General features: G+C 55.8%; 2 long non-coding RNA genes across 5 annotated transcripts; one reads left to right on the top strand and one right to left on the bottom strand.

The window, feature by feature from the left end:
- LOC110259538 lies at positions 3,885-7,668 on the top strand. Of its 3 annotated transcripts, none has more exons than XR_002342021.1 (3): positions 3,885-4,532; positions 5,045-5,254; positions 7,186-7,668. It is a non-coding gene; the product is annotated as an uncharacterized LOC110259538 (long non-coding RNA). The 3 variants fall into 3 exon arrangements; XR_002342020.1 differs by having other exon boundaries at positions 5,069-5,254; XR_002342019.1 differs by lacking the exon at positions 3,885-4,532 and having other exon boundaries at positions 4,564-5,254.
- LOC106509609 lies at positions 6,976-12,909 on the bottom strand. 2 transcript variants are annotated; one of them, XR_002342018.1, is made up of 3 exons: positions 10,312-12,766; positions 9,221-9,477; positions 6,976-7,460 (listed from the first exon to the last, which is right to left on the bottom strand). It is a non-coding gene; the product is annotated as an uncharacterized LOC106509609 (long non-coding RNA). The 2 variants fall into 2 exon arrangements; XR_001307282.2 differs by having other exon boundaries at positions 9,221-12,909.

Raw genomic sequence — 13,585 nt, forward strand, 5'->3', positions numbered from 1 at the left:
TTATTTTTTATTTTTTGTAATGATTTTTACTTTTTCCGTGATAGCTGGTTTATAGAGTTCTGTGAATTTTCTACTGGACAGCAAGGTGACCCAGTCACATATACGTGTATACATTTTGGTCTCACATTATCAGGCTCCACCACAAGTGACCAGACATAGTTCCCAGTGCTACTCAGCAGGATCTCAATGCTCATCCCTTCCAAAGGCAACAGTCTGCGTCTATTAACCCCAAGCTCCCCATCCCTCCCACTCCCTCCCCTCCCCCTTGGCAACCACAAGTCTATTCTCCAAGTCCATGAGTTTCTTTTCTGTGGAAAGGTTCATTTGTGCCTTATATTAGATTCCAGATATAAGTGATGTCATATGGCATTTGTCTTTCTGACTTACTTCACTCAGTATGAGAGTCTCTAATTGCACCCATGTTGCTGCAAATGGCATGATTTTGTTTTTATGGCTGAGTAGTATTCCGCTGTGTATATATACCCCATCTTCCTGATCCAATCAACTGTTGATGGACATTTGGGTTGTTTCCGTGTCTTGGCTATTGTGAGTAGAGCTGCAGTGAACATGCGGGTGTGTGTGTCTTTTCCAAGCAAAGCGTTGTCCAGCTATATGCCCAAGAGTGGGACTGCTGGGTCGTATGGTAATTCTATGATGGATTTCTAAGGTACCTCCATACTGTTTGCCATAGTGGTTGTACCAGCTGACATTCCCACCAACAGCACTTTTGTTGTTGTTGTTGTTGTCGTCTTTTTAGGGTCAAACCTGCAGCATGTGAGTTCCCAGGCTAGGGGTCAAATCAGAGCTATAGCTGCCGGCCTACACCACAGCCACAGCAACACGGGAGCCAAGCCACGTCTGTGACCTACACCACAGCTCATGGCAACGCTGGATCCTTAACCCACTGAGCGAGGCCAGGGATCGAACCCACATCCTCGTGGATGCCGGCTGGGCTCATTAGCCAGTGAGCCAGGCCGGGAACTCAGGAGGCCTTTCCACTCTCCTCCTTTGCTTAAGGAACGTCTGCTCATCCTTCGGGTCCCATCCTTGATGGCATGTCCCCTGGGAAGTGTTTCCTGACCACTGCACCTGGCTTGGGGGCCCCTTCCTGCGTGCTCTGTCAGCTCCCTCTGAGGCGGCGTGCTCCTGCCCGCATCTTGTGCTTGCTGTGTCTGACCTCCCAGGAGCCTGTGAGGTTCCCCGGGGAAAAGCCACGTCCCTGCTGTCTGTTACAGTCTCAGCATCGGGCGCACAAGCGCGATCCATTGCGTGGATAAACGAAGGCAGGCGGGTGTAGTGGAATCAGAGCAGGAAGCCCAGGGCCCTCGCTGGCAGGGATCACTCCCACCGGCCGAGGACGGCCCTGTCGGGATGGGCGGGGACCGGGGGGCGGTACGGAAGGAGGCCAGATGCCCCAGGGGTGCCCCATTCTGCTGCAGACTGAAAGCCAGAGCCTTTGGGGGCCCAAAGTGTGTACCCACCGAGGCCTGCTTGTCTAAGCGCCTCCTCCGGAGCCCGGCTCCGGCGAGGGTGACACCCCGAGCGGCACATCGAATGCTTTGCCGGCTTCTCTAAATTTCTTCTCTTGTTTCCCAGAGTTGTTTTTGTTAGTGTTATTGTCGTTGCCATCGACTGCTTGATACAGTTTTATAAATTCTTTTTTTTAAATGACTGTTCAGAGAAAAAGGTACATTTGCCACTTTCAGGATCTGAGACCCCACTGGGTCCCATCCTCAGCTGCTCTGCAGTTTATCCAAAAGTCCTATTTTCTGGCTTAAGAAACAACAGGCGTTTACACGTGTTTACTCCTCCCTTCCGTCACCAAGACAAGCTGGCTTATTTTTCAGAAACCATATTTTCTACTAAGTAAGTTTTTGATTTCTCTTTTTACATGACTTCCTGAGAATTCTAGGGTACATGACATGTGACAACGCAAAGCACGATTGAAATGTAGCCGCTGGGCAGCAGGCTGGGCTTACTTAGTGGCTGTTATAGTATTTCCAGTGCACTAGCCTCCCAGCGTTATGATTTAAATTTAGGCACAACAAAATGACACATCGGTACATGCCGGGAGCATTCCAGTTCACTCGCACATAATTAAAAGCAAACATTTAAGTTGAGCTATGTCAAGAATCCAGAATACCAAGCCAATGGCTATGAGCCCCAGCCGTCCTGCCCTGTTGTAATGGTGGCATCACTTGGAGATTTTTTTTTCTGGAACGTAAGGAGAACCTCAGTTTGGCAGACAGTCAGTCACTTGGAGCTTTTAAGAAGTCCGCAATTAGTACTGGCCTAATGGGTTGAACTCCGGACCGTCCTACTGATGTTCAGAGGACGGACGGCGGGAGCCTCTGCGGGTCTCTGCTTTCTTATCTCTCCGGTGGAGGCAGCAGGACGGCCAGGCCTGGCCTCACAGGGGCTTTGAGCCTCCTCTTTGGACACGTATTTGACGGAGCTCGTTCCAGAGCCGCAGAGGCAGTTCCAAAGGCCTCTGGCAATCTCGCTCGACCCGGCTGCCCAGCCCACCGTGGTTTCTGGCCATTGTAACCTCAACAGTTTGGGAATTATTTAGAAAGGTCTTCTTTGTCCTTTGTACCTTCCAGCCAGGACAGCAGCCATAACCATTGCTTTGTGGTCCCTTGAGCTGTTGATTGGAAGGTGTGGGAAACCAGAGCTGAGTTCGGGCTTTGCCTTAGGTGGCCCAAAGTGGGGCACTGGTACAGGGGCCATGCTAGGGCCAGGGCTCCTGGCAGCCCAGGGGTTCCTTCCCCTTCCAGGCTGTTTCCAGGTACTGTGTGTGTGTGTGTGTAGTGTGTGTGTGTGATGTGTGTGTGCGTGCGTGTGGCAGGGGAGGCCCGCGTGGGTCCCAGTCCTCTCTCAGCAAGGGTGCTCTGGGTGGCCACCAAGATGGACTCAGTCCTCCGCTCAGTGTTATTGGCAGGGGCGGGGGGGGGGGGGGGTTTAACAAGAGGAAATGACAGCCGGTTCCTGGCCTCAGAGACCCTGCAGTCCAGCCGGGAGCGCAGGGTCAGTAAACAGGCGGACATGCAGGAAGCTCTTTGTCGCCCAGTGCTAGCTGAGGCCACGTGGCCCTGAGGTTGAAGACCGTTGGCTGGAGCCCTGTTCCTCCTCAGTGGGAGCCCGATGCCCTGCCCAGGTCTCCACGGCTCCCCAGAGCGCTGTCCTCCCCGGTGCCCAGGCCCGGGGTGCCTGTTCTCCGAGGCTCTTTCATCCCAGGGGGCTGGGGTTCTGTGCCCTTGTTTGCCACCCGCACGGCCTGGTGTGGTCACCAAGGCCAGAAGGGCAGCTTCACTGCCGGCCAGGCCTGGGCCTGGGGGTCACCTACCCGGAGACCTCGCCCCGGGCACCCCCTCCACAGACCCTAGATCAACATTTGCAGGCCGAGTCCTCGCCCTCAGAGGGCCCCGCTTTTCTGCTGGTGGGGCCCCCCAGGAACGCGGTTTCTCACGCTGTGTCCTTGGGACACGGGGGTTTTCCACCTCCCCGCACAGCCAACGCGGTCATTCGGCGCACCAAGCAAGGGCATCTGCCTTTCGAATTCTGTACCATGTACAAACTGTACACAAGTAACTTTTTCTTGTTTTGCTTTTTAGGGCCGCACCCGCGGCACATGGAGGTTCCCAGGCCAGGGGTCGAATCAGAGCTACAGCTGCTGGCCACAGTCACAGCCATAGCCACATCAGATCCAAGCTGCGTCTGTGACCTACACCGCGGCTCACGGCAACACCGGATCCTTAATCCACCGAGTGGGGGCAGGGATCGAACCTGTGTCCTCATGGATACTAGTTGGCCTTGTTACCGCTGAGCCACAGTGGGAACTCTGGACAAGTAACTGCTTCAAAGAGACTTTCTTCTTAGGATCTCACCTTTGCTGCAAAGAAAAACCCAAACAGGCTTTGTGATTTTAGCCTGTTGTCCCCCCTCCCAGCAGCCTCTCAAGGGTTTATTTTTGAGATTCATTTTTCCCCGAGTAGGAATCATGCCTTAGAAAACAAGTCATTATCATGCGTTTGTGTTTTAAATGACCTGGTGTTCTCACTCTGCTCCGTTTATAATATCTTCCGTTCATTCATTCCACAAACAGATGCTCTCCGCCATCTACAGAGCATCCTGTTGTGCTGGAGCCAGAAGGGCCGGTTTCGTGGGAGAGCTGGAAACGGACCTGGAACCTCAAGGTTGGGAGAGGGGGAACTCGGGTGAGGACCAAGGGCAGGGCAGGTAGAAAGTGGGCCCGGAAATTAACACGCACCCTCCGGTCAATCAACAAGCACTTCCACGTGGTTCAGGCCCCCTGCTCGGCTCTGGCCTGGAGCCGCAAGCAGGTACAGGTGATTCCAATAGCGTGAGCGTGGGAGAAACGCGGGCGTCTAAGGGAAGGGCTCTGGCTCGGAGACGAGGCAGGGCTGCCAGGAAGAGAGTGACATTGCAGCCGAGACGGGAAGAAGGTGTGGGTGATGGCTTCAAGCAAAGGGAATGTCCGTTTTGACATCCCCACGTCAAGGGAGGGGCTGGTGAGGAAACGAGAGCTGGGGGAGGAAGGGGAGTGGGCGGCAGTGAGGCTGGGAGCTGGGTGGGCAGCCGGTGGGCAGGGCAGAGGGGGGAACACCGTGGGGGGTAGCAGAAAAGCCGCACACCCATCTGGGTTTGGGCCTCCGGGCTGGCATGGCGGGCAGGTCTGGGGGAGCGAGGGACCCCAGAGGCAGTGCTTGGTGAGAGGTTGCACAGTCCAGCCAAGCGCTGCCCCGGCCCCGGCGGGGACCTTGGGCTCCGGGCGTGGAGCCTGGGGCCGACCCCACACCAGGGAGGCAGAGTCCAGCGGACTTGCAGAAGGGGCCCTCCGAGACCACCACGGTGGCTCTGGGGGTGGTGCTTGGGGTCAGCCTGGAAGGTGCCAAGGCAAGGGAGCTGCCTCTCTTCTCCAAGAAGGGGTGCTGCACCCCAGGTTCTTCCAGGGGCGAGACGAGGGCCCCGATGGATGATGTCTGACAGGCACGGCCTGGCCTTTGTTCCTTTGCTCACTCAGCAGGAACGTCCATCCCTTTCCCAGCTCCCCCCAGGCCCGCAGGAGGAAGCCTCAGCTGGGAGCCAGCCCAACACCTCTGACACCGGCCGCCCTGCCTTTGGGCGAAGAGGGAGCCGGCCTCGGGCGCGGAGGCTTCCGCAGGCGCCGGTGTCCAGCTGGGATTTGCTCACACGTCCTTGCACTGGTGTTTATGGCAGCCCTCCGTTGACGGTAAGTGAAACCAGATTTCCCATCAGAGCAGTGGTAGCAAGTTTTGTTTTGAAACAAAGGTGTGTAAGCTCTGGGGAAAGCAGCCGGCCTTGGAAAGTGTATTGCTGATGGCACGGGGGTTCCAGGGATTGGGCGAAAGCCGAGGGAGGACTGGAGAGAGGCTGGGAGACACCGACGCAGGAAGGGCCCTGAAGTCCAGTGGGTGCCCCTCAGCAGAGGGCCTGCTCCGCTCCTGGGGGGCGCCTGTCCTCCGCCCGGTTCTTGTGCGACCAGCTGACGTCACGGGGAGGAAGGGTGTCCCTGGGCTCTGCGGGGCAGCCACGGAGGGGTGGCTCTCAGGACAGTCCTTGCATCAGGCTCGGGGGAGGGGACGCTCTCTGCCCTGATCCCCCTCGGCCGTGAAGGCAGGAGTCTGGGGTGTGCGGTGGCATTGGTGTCCTTTTATTCGTTTGGGCTCTTTGGAGAAATTAAGCCTGAAAAAACAAGCCTCCCCAAAATAAAACATTTAAGATAAGCTGTCCAAACACGACCAGGTAGACTTTGCTCTCCCGAAATGTGTCTAAAAATGAAGCCAGGCGTTCCCTGGTGGCTTAGCGGGTGGCTCGGGCCACTGCTATAGCATGGGTTCGAGCCCCGGGCCAGGGATTTCCACATGTGCCGTGGGCCCAGCCAAAAAACTATACATTAAAACGAAAAAATAAAAGCCAAGCCGTAAGAAGGGTTTGAGCGTAAAGCTGTGACGGGTGTGGTCAGGGCAGTGTCTGGTCGCTGAGGGCAGGGTGACCCGAGCGTGGGCCAGCAGGGAAGTGGCCCCTCTGGGACCTGGAGGGTGCTGCTGTGGCGACAGGGACCTCTCTGCCCCCTGGCCGGGGCTTCCTCTTCAGACTCCGCCTTGGGGGTAGGAGTGCCCCTGCCCAATCCCCGGGCCCCCCCGCCCCCCAAAGGCAGGGGATTTCCTTCAGGGCACAGACGACACGGCCCCCTCGCTCCCTCCGTCTCTGTGCTCCCCTGTGTGCCGTGGGTTGTCACCAAATGAGGGCAGAGCCGGTCCTTTGCTGAGTTCCCAGTGCCTTTGCTAGGGTCGGGCACTCCTTTCGGAAGTGTCAACGGGACAGGGGCATGGAGGGGGGGCAGAAACGGTCCCACTTTTCTCCTTCTCACAAGGTTCCTGACAGATTAGTTAGGACATGACAGAAATAGGGAGTTGGGGGGGATTAGAAGTTGGCTTTTTCTTACCCCTGTGCCTTCATCATGTATAAAAGGGATTAAAACCCCCTGTGGCTCAGCGGGTTAAGAATCTGACTAGTATCCATGAGGATGCAGGTTCGATCCCTGGCCTTGCCCAGTGGGTTACGGATCTTGAATTGCTGCAAGCTGCGGTATAGTTTGCAGACGTGGCTTGGATCTGGTGTTGCTGTGGCGGTGGTGCCAGCTGACAACTGCAGCTCTGATTTGACCCCCTAGCCTGGGATCTTCCATATGCCTAAAAAGAAAAACAAGAACAACAACAAAAGCAAAAGAAAGAATCTTTTTAAGACGAAATTTTAAAGAGTTAAAAATTGCTCTTTAAGGAGTTCCCTGGTGGCACAGTGGGTTAAGGATTAGGTGTTGTCACTGCTGTGGCTTGGGCTGCTTCTGTGGCGTGGGTTCATTTCCTGGCTTGGGAACTCCTGCATGCTGTGGGCATGGCCAAAAACAAACAAACAAACAAAACAAATTGCTCTGAGTTCGAAAATCTAAAGTAATATTTGAAAAGCATTGGTGTGTTTTCATCAGCTAAGTCACAAAATGTTCCCGCTGGGGTGGGATCTGGGAAGAAGAGGCTTCCACAGGGTTCGGTGGGACAGTGAGGCTGAGGGGTGGTTCGCCCCAGTGGATGCCGAGGCGGTAACGGTAGTGAATGACGAAGCCTGACTGGGGCCTCCTTTCAGGCTGAACCTTCCCCACTTTGCTGTCAACCTGGATTCTGCTGCTACACCCTGGGATGTTCAGGCAAGTCAGTTTGCTTCTCTGAACTTTGTTTTCTCGTCTGTAAAATGGAGCTAATAATAGAACCTCCATCAGGGGCTGTTGTAAGGATGAAAAGAGTCCTCAGAAAAGTGGCTGCCACATACTCCGAAGCTCAGGACACATCAGCTTTGTTTTCGATTCCAAGAATCTGAAAGCACGGGAAATCATTCTGAGGGGAAAATGTGATTTACAGTCTCTAGGAAAGAAAATATACACAATAATGAGACAGGTTCCAAGAGACATGTGTTGTCATCTGTGAGTGGAGCTTTTCCTGCCTACACAGTCTCGGTAACTTCCTTAAAGATACGTGCTCTCTTTGTAACCCTTAAGCTCCCACACGTTGGAGGCTTTCTTTTCCTTTCTCTTCTTCTTCTTCTTCTTCTTTTTTTTTTTTTGCCACACCCAAGACATGCAGAAGTTCCCCAGGGCCCAGGGATTGAACCACAGCGGTGACCACACGGAGTTCTTAACTGCTAGGCTGCCAGGGAACTCCCAGAGGCTTTCTTAAATCAAGCGTGAGTGACTTCTGCTTCTCTTCCATGTGCAAGAGATTCCTTAAAATCTAACACCTTTAGCCCCATTAAAAAAAAAAAAACTCAATAAATTAAAAGTGAACCACAGATTTGTAATTACTGCCTGACAACGAAGATTATACTTTGAAATGCAATAGACTGATGGTGATTGCAGCAAAAACTGATACATAGTACATTTTTATGTCCCCACTTTACTGAAATGATTTTTGACCTAAAAAGCAACCAGACACACCTAAACGTTCTCTTAGGCTTCCGTCCCCTCACCCCACCTCTTCCAAAGGCAGCAGAATCTCTTCCCCGTGGGGTCAGTAGAGGAAATTGTCATTTCTGCTCCAGAGCCCTTTGCACATCCCCTGGGATCTGCTGCCCACGACTGCATGCACATGGGCCATGTCCTTGCTTGCTTGCTTGCTTTCTTTTTTTTTTTTTTTTTTTTTTTTTGCTTTCTGGGGCCTCCCCCGTGGCCTAGGAAGCTCCCAGGCTAGGGGTCGAATAGGAGATACAGCTGCTGGCCTACACCACAGCCACGGCAATGCCGGATCCTTGACCCACTCAAGCGAGGCTGGGGATCGAACCCACATCCTCATGGAGACTAGTCGGATTGTTTTCGCTGTCCGCAAAGGGAACTCCCCGCATCCTTTGTAAAATTCAGTGTCCACCTAAGTCCCAGGGTACGAGGACATTGGGGCCAAGGCGCTCCCGGGAGGACCTCTAACCACGTCTCTGTTCGAGGCACTCTCCCGGTTACTGGCCTGAAACTGAAAGAGCGGGTGTCTCCTCCGGAGAAGGAGCAAGGGCTTGCTCCACGCACCTCTCTCCCCTCTGCCTGTCACAGAGGCCAAGCCTTGCGGTGGAGCTGAGTCTCCGGCTTTGCATCTTCTGTGTCTGACCTGTGGCATTAACTCCCGTCCCGCAGAGGAGCAAGAGGGGGAGGCAGGGGTCCCGGGCTTTAGGCCCTTCCTGCCAACAGGCTTTGCTTGGCTTGGTTTCAGCACCTGCTCTGTGCCAGGCCCTCCGTCAGGTGCTCCGACACAATGGTGAGGAGACCCGGCTACGTTTTTCTGGAACACGAGTGGCTTTATCTGGACGATGGGATGATAATCATGGAATAATGACCCGGCCCTTTTCCAGGGTTGTGTGGGGATCAGAGGAGCTAATGGAAGTGAAAGTACCTTATAAAATATTAAAGCGCTCTATAGATTTGAAGAATGATGAGGTATCGCCTGAAAGAAGGTGGCGTTTAGAAAGAAGGCCTGGTTCCCCGCACCACGTATTTAATGATCATACCACCATCACCTTTAAGTGCCAACTGTATGCAGGCCTCTTGCACACACTCTGGTCTTCACGCAGCCCCACAGCCCTGCTCTGCGGTCTCCTGCGGGGGCCACAGGGGGAGCACGTGCCCGCATTGAGGGCAGCTCACCTGTGTCCTTTTGTCAGGGGAGGTGGAAGGTAGGAGCTCCCTGGTGGCCTTGTGGGTTAAGGATCCAGTGTTGTCCTGCTGTGGCTCAGGTCCCTGCTGGGGCGAGGGTTTGATCTCTGCTCAGGAGCTTCCGCATGCCGTGGACACAGGCAAATAAATAGAAAGGGAGGAGGCTGAAGGTAGAACTGCCAAGGAGGCGGGGGGGGGCCGTCCCTCTGGATTCCCGAGGCGAGGAGGAGGCCCAGGGGCTCGGAGACCTGGGGCGGGTGGAGGGGTGGAGATAGGAACTAGCAGCCAGGGACAGTGACTTAAGGGTTTTGTAAGTTCCCAAACCCCTCGAACTTCCCCTTAGGCTTCTTCATGATTCAGGCCTCTGCCCACGTGGGGGGGCCGGGCGGTCCATCCCTCAGCCCACCCGTATCTCCTGAGCACCCCCTCTGGGGCTCGGCGGGCCCAAGGGGGGGCCCGAGACGGCTCTTCAGAGGCAGGAGGGGGGGGTGCTGAGGCGCTCTGTCCCACTCCCCCCTGGTGGAGCAGAGAACCCCGGGGGCCCAGGGCCCTGGGGGTGGCGAGAAAGAGGAACCGAAAGCCCACGGTCACTAGGGCCTTCAGGGAAGAGAGAAAGGGGAACACGGGGCTGGTCACCCTGCTCCCGGGGGCGCCCAGAGGGGGAGGACGCAGGGGCGGAGCTGAGCGCTCGGCCGGCGCCCTGTCCTCGCTGCCCTCCAGGCCCTCGGTCCCCGGCCTCCTCCCTCCACGGGGGCCACCTGCATTCTCATTGTCAGGGAATCATTGGCTAAAAATAAACAGTGGCCACCAGCCTCTGGGCCCAGGAGAATCGGTTCCACAGAAGTCCTGTGGGTGGTGGGCTGGAGCTGGGCCAGGGGCTGGGCGGGATGACAGCTCAAGGTACCAGGACCCCCTCCCTGTGCCCCCCGCCCCCCACCTGGCTCTTTGAGAGCCGGGCCTTCGGGTCTGTAGCATGACCTTCTAGGGCTGGGAATATTTGGATCCCAGGCAATGTCACTGTGCCTGCTGGAGAGATAGAGCATGTGGCAAAAAATAGCCTCACCCCCTCGCAGGATTCCTACCCATAACTGGACACGGCCCGTCTTCCTCGGTCCCAGGGCGAGCTCCCCCTGGAGCAAAGGTGCTTTTCTGGGAAGGCAGAACCCGTGACGCCTCTGCCCAGAGAGGACATCTTGGGGCTCTCGTTACCGGCAGTGTCGCTGGAATCCTCTGGACGAGTGTCCAGCCTTCGGGGCAGGAGGAGGGGGTGGCGGTGGGCTCGTGTCCGCCGGCAGCACGCATTTGTCATCCGGGGAAGCTTCCTGGGTCTTCGCTGTCCTCTGCTCCCCAGCCCGGGTCACTGGCAAATGCAGTCCGCGCCTCAGACATGCTCCGTGGATCCAAGGAATGTCATTCCAAGGGAGTCATTGCCTGGACTTGGGTCTGCAGGAATCCAGGGCCTGGGAGCCCTGCCCGGCTCGGGGTTAGCTCCTCACTTGACTCTGTAGAGACCGCGGTGCCTCCAATGACATGGGCAGCAAGAACACCGGCCACCGTGGACGGGGCTCTGCCGACGAGGCAGGCCCTGTGATCGTGGCCTTTCATGACTTTCATGCCTTCTCTCCTGGAACCCCCGGTTGCAGCTTCATGCCCATCTTACAGAGGGCAGGGAGGCTCCCAGGGAGTAAGCTGTTGCCTGTTTGCACACACACGGGAGGCCTAGGTCCGACTCCAGGTCCCATGTGCTGGGCCCTGCAGGGACCGTTCTGTTTCAGAGGCAGGACTTGAAGGGACAGGCCCAGGCAGGCCACGAAGCCAGTGGCAAGAGTCCCCCAATGTTTCCGGGGAGAGCTGTCATGGTGTGCTCGCTGTCCACTGCTGTGACCCCGGCACCCGCTGGTCCGCACGGGAGCCACCCTGGCCTCTCGGGGTTTGCTGGGCAATTCCCTCACTCTCGAATGCCCTTCCCTCTGCTCTGAACCTGGCCGACTCCTGCTCCTTCTGTGGGGCTCGGCGTGACCGCCCTTCCTCAGGGGAGCCTGGCCTGGCCGGGAGCCTTCTCACCAGGCCACATGGTTCCACGGCCAGGCGGTAGCACGGTTCTTACTGAAATCCGCGTTGGAATCATTGTGCGGTCAGTCGCCGTCTTTCCGACAAGGCTGGAAGCTCCAGGTGGGTCTCGCTGCCCTAGGCCTTCCTGCCCCTCAGCGCAGTGCCCGGCACAGACGAGGGGCTCGGGGAGGGTTTTGAACGAGGGCAGGAAGGAGCAGATGAATGGATGACGCGTCGCCTTTGACGGACAGATGTAGCGATGGGCGGTGGCAGAGAGGATGTGGCAGCTGGGACACAGAGGGAAGGGCCAGCGTGTGCGAAAGGGGCTGCCAGGAGATGCGGCGTCCTGCTGGGTGTGGTGGCCGACGGGGACAAGAATGGCCTTGGATAAACGAGATCACGCCAGGACTCCAGCCGGCTTGGACGTGCTCTGGTCTGACGCAAAGAAGGGCCGGCGTCCTGGATGTTCACCCTTCAAGGTCCTTCTCCCCAGGGCCAGACCTGTTTTCCTGAACAATCCATTGGACTACACCCCACCGTCTGGGGTCTGAACCTTGTACGGAATCGCTCTGAAGGGGTCCTGGTGGGAGCGTTTCCCGCGGTGCCCCCTGGAGAGCGGGCCCCTGAGGCCCGTTGGTCTCTGCGTCACACATGTCCCACGTTCTGAGACGACGGAGTTCCTCCTCTCCCTCCCTCATCCTTCCTGCTTTCCCCCAAAAATGCCCTGCCTTTGTACGCAGAGCCGCAAAGCCAGGTTGTTAGCTCGGCTTCAAAGATGTAGGGGCGGAAGTGCCTGTTCTGAGCAAGTTCTGGCTGCTGAGGAAAGAGGAGGAGGGTCGGGGAGTGAGGGGCTGAGACCGAATGAGCACACCAATCCCTCTGAGTTTTCCTCTTTAGTCGACGTGCAATAAAATGGACCTTCTGGAGTTCCCGTCGTGGCACAGTGGTTAACGAATCCGACTAGAAACCATGAGGATGCGGGTTCGATCCCTGCCCTTGCTCAGTGGGTTAACGATCCGGCGTTGCAGTGAGCTGTGGTGTAGGTTGCAGACGCGGCTCGGATCCCGCGTTGCTGTGGCTCTGGCGTAGGCCGGTGGCTACAGCTCCGATTCAACCCCTAGCCTGGGAACCTCCAGATGCCGCGGGAGTGGCCCAAGAAATAGCAACAACAACAACAACAACAACAAAAAGACAAAAGACAAAAAAAAATAAATAAATAAAATGGACCTTCTGTGGACATTTGTATGAACTTTGAATATGCGTAGATGTGTAACCACTGCCGCTGTCAGGATACAAGTCAGTTCCTCCAGCCCAGAAACCACCCAGCTGCCCCCGCGTAGTCACACCCTTGCCCGCACCTGTCCCGGCGACCGCCCATCCGCTCTCCATCGCTCCGGCTTTGTCTTTTCAAAATGTCGCATGAGGAGGTCCCGTCATGGCTCAGGGGTTAACGAATCCGACTAGGAACCATGAGGTTGCAGGTTCGACCCTTGCCCTTGCTCCGTGGGTTAAGGATCCGGCGTTGCCATGAGCTGTGGTGTAGGTCGCAGGTGCAGCTTGGAACTGGTGTTGCTGTGGCTGTGGTGTAGGCCGGCAGCTACAGCTCTGATTAGATCCCTACCCTGGGAACCTCCATATGCTGCGAGTGTGCCCCTAAATAGACCAAAAAAAAAAAAAAAAGTCATATGAAAGGGGTCACTTAATACCTACCCCTTTGAGACTGGCTCCTTTCCCTTCACTCAGTCGTTGCCTGTGACGGGAGTTCTGTCCTTTTTTTCTCTTGTCTTTCTTCCTTGAGTAGCTTTCGGGTGCTGTGGATTCATCACAGTGTTTATCTGTCCATCCCTCAAAGGACATTTGAGTCGCTTCGCGTTTGGGATCATCACGAATTGAGCTGCTATAAATATTTTTGTATGTCTTTATGTGAACCTAAGTCTTCGTTTCTCTAGGGTAATAAGATTCTCTAGGAATGGGGTTGCTGAGTCATAGGTTCGGTGTGGGCTTAGCCTTATAAGACACTGTCGTACTGATTGCAGCGTGGCTGGGCCGCTTTGCACTCCCCTTGGCAGTGCGTGAGGGGTGCTCTTTCTCTGTGTCCTGTCGGCACTTGGCATCGTCAGATTTTTGAAGCTGTTCAAATAGGTGTGTAGTGCGTGTATTTTGCCTTTCCGCACGGGCTGATGCTGTCCGCTGTCTTTTTATGTGCTTACTTGCCCTACTGTATCCTCTTTGATGATGTATCTGCTCAAGTCTTTGGTCCATTTCCTAATTGGGTTGTTTGTTGTCTTACGGAGTTTTGAGAGT

This window comes from Sus scrofa, chromosome 2 (assembly GCF_000003025.6).
Source record: "Sus scrofa isolate TJ Tabasco breed Duroc chromosome 2, Sscrofa11.1, whole genome shotgun sequence".
In the NCBI taxonomy this organism is placed as follows: domain Eukaryota; kingdom Metazoa; phylum Chordata; class Mammalia; order Artiodactyla; family Suidae; genus Sus; species Sus scrofa.